This window comes from Gopherus evgoodei, unplaced genomic scaffold (genome assembly GCF_007399415.2).
Source record: "Gopherus evgoodei ecotype Sinaloan lineage unplaced genomic scaffold, rGopEvg1_v1.p scaffold_294_arrow_ctg1, whole genome shotgun sequence".
Lineage (NCBI taxonomy): Eukaryota > Metazoa > Chordata > Testudines > Testudinidae > Gopherus > Gopherus evgoodei.
The window spans coordinates 26,606-32,118 of NW_022059957.1; the positions used below are offsets into that span (position 1 = coordinate 26,606).

Consider the following 5,513-nt stretch of genomic DNA (forward strand, 5'->3'; position numbering starts at 1 on the left):
CCTTCTGCACTGAGGAAAAACTGAAGTGAGACAAGGCAGGGGAGGTCGTTCTTGTATTGGACCAACTTCCGGTGGGGAGAGAGAGCAGCAAAATGCAAGCTGCACTCTTTCCCCAGCAGCAGCTGGTCCATGTCGTCTCTCTGATAGCCTGGAGGCCTGGGACGGGACCCGGCTTCAACTCCAGGGCACGCAAGAGCCCTGGCCCGGGCAGGCAGGGGGAGGGGCCCGAGCGGAGGGGCGGAGCCGCGTGAGCATGGATGCAGATCTGTGTGCGAGCAGAGCATTGTGGGAGCAGAGACAGGCTGCCCGGCAGGGCCTGCCTTTGGCCCCGCGAGCTCGGCATGGAGAAGGGAGGGGCCTCGGGGACGCGGCGGGGCAGCTGTCGGCAGTGGGGGCCGGTGTGGGTGAGGCCAGGGGCTCGGGGCACGGCGGTCCGCCCCGCATCTTATAAGTCTGGGGAGAGCGAGGGCAGGTGGCAGCTGGGAAGTAGGACCTCATACTTACCTGGTAGGGGAAATACCATGATCAGGGAGATGGTTTTCCCAGGATGAGGCTCATCCATTGCACTGTGGGTGTGCTGACCCCTGTGATTTCCTCAAATGCGGGAACTTCAACTGCATGATTTGTGGTAGTGGGGGACTGCGTCCACGCTCTCCCCTGGTGATTGGTTGAAAAGACAGGAAAACAAGATGTCTTGGGGAGTGTTGCTCAGGGGGCTGGGGATGCTTGGTCCAGCATGTAGCTGTGTGCTTGGCTGGTTTTGACAAAAGCAGTTTTGCTCTCCTGTCTTTGTGACTGCTCTCTTCCTCAGGCCCTGTAGCTCTTGGCACCTTTGTCATTGCTGCTGAGAATGGGGCCAAGGGAGAGAAAACAAAGCTCAGTTCTGAAACTTTACTTATGGCTTCCAAGGCTCTGTGCTTTCTTGACCTTCCCTGGTCTTTTGCAGCTGATCTGCTCTCTAGTTTGCTTTGGGGGGGAGGCTTGGACCAATGCCTTCTTTTGCTCTAAGGGGAGCTGCCCGCCCGCCTGCTCTGCTTCTTTCCCTGCTTGTAGCTTCTTGCCCAGCCCTCCTTCTTGGGCTCTTCCTCCTTTGACAGGAGGACGGCCTGTCCAAAAGGCCTGTCCTGCCTGGTCCCCTCGTCCACCAGGCAGCCTCGCCCCCTGCCCTGGGGCCGCTTTGGCTTTTGCTGTCTGTTCCTGTCTCTTGGTGGCCTCCCTGTCTGTGCTACGATGACCAGGCTGTCACAACCCTGTGCTGGAGGAGGTCTTTCCATCGCTTTAGGCCCATTGCCTCCCCGAATGCCCTTAGCTACGCTGGGGGTTAGGGCGGCGTGGCCGCGTCGCCCAGGAGCGGGGTTCCCTTTTGCGCACCCCTGACGGATGGAGCTGTTTTGACTTAACTCTTCGGGACGCTCCAACCCTCGGGCCTGGTCTGCACGGGGAACGTAAATCGGCGCGGCTACGTCAGTCCACGCCTTGGTGGGAAGAATTCTTCCGTCGACCTAGCTCCCGCCTTTCGGGGAGGTGGATGGCCTGCACCAACGAGGAAAACCCTCTCCAGGACCCTTCTCCGGGAACAGTGCCCTTCCATTTGGGGAGATTATGCTGACCTGTGACTACCAATCTCTCACTGTTAACTCTTACAGCAAACCAGGGCAAAGAAAGCCTATGCAAGCGCTATTCTGCAGCCCCGATGCTCTTTTCTGTTCCTTCCCACCTTAGGTTAAGCAGGGTCGCTATGAACTCTACCCTGCCATCTTTTGGTGATCTGTTGTAAAGGCCTTTTGACGCTGCTGTCATTTGCATGGTTCCACCCACTCCAGATTGCATGATGGGAGTGCTTGTCCAAATGGTCATTTCAGCTACTGTGGGATCCCCAGTCTCTTTGTAATTGGGGCAGGAGTAATGCAGTGTATTTTCCTGTTCATTCTGGATCAAGGAGAGAGTAACTGTACCTGGCATTTGAGGCCTGAGAGCTTCTCCCTCACCTGAAAAGTACACACCCATTAAGGGGTCTGGGTTCCAAAGACCCAAAGCTTGTGAGAGGTGGGTATGGATGTTTGTTTGGTTCTTGCTGGTCTGTGTTTGTGCCTGCAGGTTCCTTTCCTGCTGTCCTTGGTGAGTAAAAACAGAAGTGTTTTTGAATCTCTTTAAGTTGTTATTAGGGCTGCAGTCGTTTGCCTTAAGCTTATGCCACTCAATTTCTTTCAGGGTATGCTTTGGTTCCTGAGAGGTAAAAGTCTGCTGCGTGTGTGGTATTATGGAGTGAGGTAGCAAAGGTTGGTGTTGCAGAGGTGGTGCATGTGCCACAAAAATCTCCCCTCCCCCCAACCCCAGCTCTGGTCCCAGAGTCCAAAATTTGTATAAACCCTCCTGCTGACCTGTGACTAAGAATTTGGTTGCAGAGGTAGTTCGTGTGTCACAAAAGTTGTGTCCCACAGCTGATCTCCCAGTGTGCAATCTGTAACATTTCCTTGCCGTTTGAGCCGTAAGGAGCATTTTACCCCTCTATAGAGTTGTTTACAACTTTTAGTGTGGAAATGAAATGCCAGCCCAACAGTTTATGTATGTCTAAAAAGAACATTTAGTCATTAATGACTTCTAATCTGTGGTATAGATGCAAAAATGTATTAGAAATATAAAAGCTTTATTTTTAAACTAGAGAGATGCATAAAACCTAAAACTTGCATTTAGAAATTTCACAAAAATTCTATACCAGTAAACACAAACATCCTTTTTCAATCTCTCTTATTTCACTATGCTTTGGAACCCATGTCCCTTGCCTAACGAGATTTATGTAGGTTCGGGTGAGTTCCGAAATCATGAACTGCTAAGTACCGTTCTACTGTCCTTGATTTATATCACTGGAATAACTGCACTTTATTACCCCTGCCCTAATAAGAAAGAGACTGGGGATCCCACAGCAGCCAAAATGACCCTTTGGACAGGCACCCCCATCATGCAATCTGGGGTGGGTGGAACCATGCAAATAACATCAGCCTCAAAAGGCCTTTACAACAGATCACCAACAGATGGCAGGGTAGGGTTCATAGCGACCCTGCTTACATTCTCCCCCCAGCCAAGAATTGGTGGTCCTGATAAATCACATTCCCTATTATACCAACTCATTGGTATTGAATGCAAAGTTATGGCTAGCAAAAGTAGCCACCCACCTCTGCCTTGTAGCATCCAGCTTAGCCCTTGTTAACACATAAGTCAGTGGATTGTTCTCTGTCCACACCTGAAACTGAGCACAACACAAGTAGTCTCGAAATTTCTCAGTGATGGCCCATTTCAATACCAAGAACTGCAGCTGGTGGATGGGATAGTGAGTTTCGCTATCAGACAGTCCTCAGCTGGCAAAGCCTACAGATTTACATTTCCTTCCACTTCCTGGTACGGGACTGCTCCCAGACTCTCCAAACTGGCATCAGCATGCAGGATAAACGGTTTGTTTGGGTTAACAAGGACTAGGGCTTGCACATGAATCAGGCAAATAATTATTTCCCATAAAGCCCTGTCACTTCTCTCATCCCACCATGTCCCAAATGGAGAAGAGAGGAGCCCCTCCCGTGTCCCAGGCCAGGAACTCCAGATTGGAAGAGGTCAGGGGAGAGAATGAGGTGTTCATGACTAAGTCCCGATCTGCTAGTGCTGCAAAGGAGAAGATTTCCTTTCTCAGTCTAGGTCAACTTGAATTGTTGTTGCAGTGGGGGAGAGATGTCTCTCATCTGGTTTCTAGATGCTTCGGTGAGTGGGACAGGAAGAGGTTTTTTCTTTCCTCTACAGCTCAAATCACACACTTCTTTTCTGCTTTTTGCTCTAGCTTGATTTCTCTCTTGCATCTCAATTTTCTCTTTCCTGGCCTCATTCCTGAGCATTCACAGCCCAATTCTCTATCCTAACTCTGAGTCCTCTACTGCACCCTGAATGTCTCATTCTAATCCCACCCCAGAGTCTGCACCCCTAGAGCCAGTGCCTTCATCCCTCTGCACTCCAACTCTCTGTCCCATGTACCCTGATTTAGGGTGTACTAATAATATTAATTTGGATAATTTGATGAAAATTTAATTGATTAGCTTACATTTTATTTAATTTAATTGAGTTACAAAGTTACAGTTGCATTACTGCTATTCAGAAGATACATATGGCATTATATGCAACAAAGTTTTGGTTAATATACTCACAGCCTTCCTTGATAACCTGGTGGTAAGAGACACAGGACCAGCCTTGCAGTTCAGGTTTCTCAATTCTTAAGTGAAAGATGAAGTGCTTCGAAAAAGCTAGTGTTACTTAGGGTTTACTTGTATATGTTAAACTTAAAATCAAAACCTAATAAAGACTAAAAAAGTAGGGAAACCGAACTTAGCCTAGTTCCCTTGAAACTTAAAGTTTAAGAACAAGTACAGCCTACTGATAGTACATAGAGAGAGAGTGGAGGAAGTAAGTCAGAATGATAGAGCAAAGTGCTCTAGCGAGGTGGGTTACCTCTTTTATAGGGCACAAGGGCCGGAAATCCTTCCTCCTATGCCCAAATTTCATTCCTCACCCACAAAACATTAGGGTACGTTTACTTCATAGGCTAGTATGTTTGTGCTTGTTGATGACATGTACATATGCACATAAGTTACCTTGTAGCGTACCTGTTAAATCTGTGGGTACAACACTGAAAAAAACCCTATGCCATTCTCCATTGTCGATTGGTCTAGGTAAAGGTCTTGGACAGGCATGGGTACTTATCTATTTAAGTAACATGATAAAGGTCGATTTTCCTCTCTGAGTAAAAGGTCACAATATAGATATGCTAACTTTGCCTTAGCTTAACATACAGGATATGGCCTGTAGGTTCTCGTAAGTCATGTGTCTCAGTCCCCTAATCATTTTTATTGCCCTCTGCTGGACTCTCTCCAGTTTATACACATCCCTTCTCATGTGGGTCCCAACCCCAAAAGTACTCACATTTCACCCCATTGGCTCCAAAATGCCAGCTTTTAATATGTAAATAGGGTGCTGCCATGGTCAAGTCACTCCCGAGCTCTCCAGTGGATCCTGCTGGTGGAGAACAAGGTGAAAATTAGCCAGGATGTCACTCAGTCAAATCCCTGTGCTCCCCGCAGGTGGTATCGGAAAGCTCCAAGATGGCTCACTTCCCTTTCTCTCATCAGCTTCAGGCCCCAGGGTTACAAATGCACAAACCAGTTGGGATTCTCCCTTGGCCTCAGGGTGTGGGGCTGCTCTGAGGGGATGGACTTGCACACTTGGGCTATTAGTGCAAAGATACAATTTCAATTTCTCTTAGAGAAATTGGAGGGCAATTTATATTTGGTAAAAATCTTATTTAGTGAAAGGAAAGCTGCAGTGACAGCCTGGTTACTGGGGTGCAAAACACCTTCCTCCTGGGAGAAACAAGAAGTTAGAATTAGAAATTTACATCGTTTGTTCCTGTGTTGGTACAGGTTTAATTTTGCTTCTGTGTAGGTTTGTTTCAGGCTGTGACCATTTTGGTTTATTGG

The 5,513-nt window shown here is 48.2% G+C and overlaps 1 non-coding gene across 1 annotated transcript; it reads left to right on the forward strand.

The window, feature by feature from the left end:
• Positions 1-496: 496 nt before the first annotated feature.
• On the forward strand, positions 497-660 carry LOC115640329. Its single transcript, XR_003997860.1, has one exon. It is a non-coding gene; the product is annotated as a U1 spliceosomal RNA (small nuclear RNA).
• Positions 661-5,513: the final 4,853 nt, after the last annotated feature.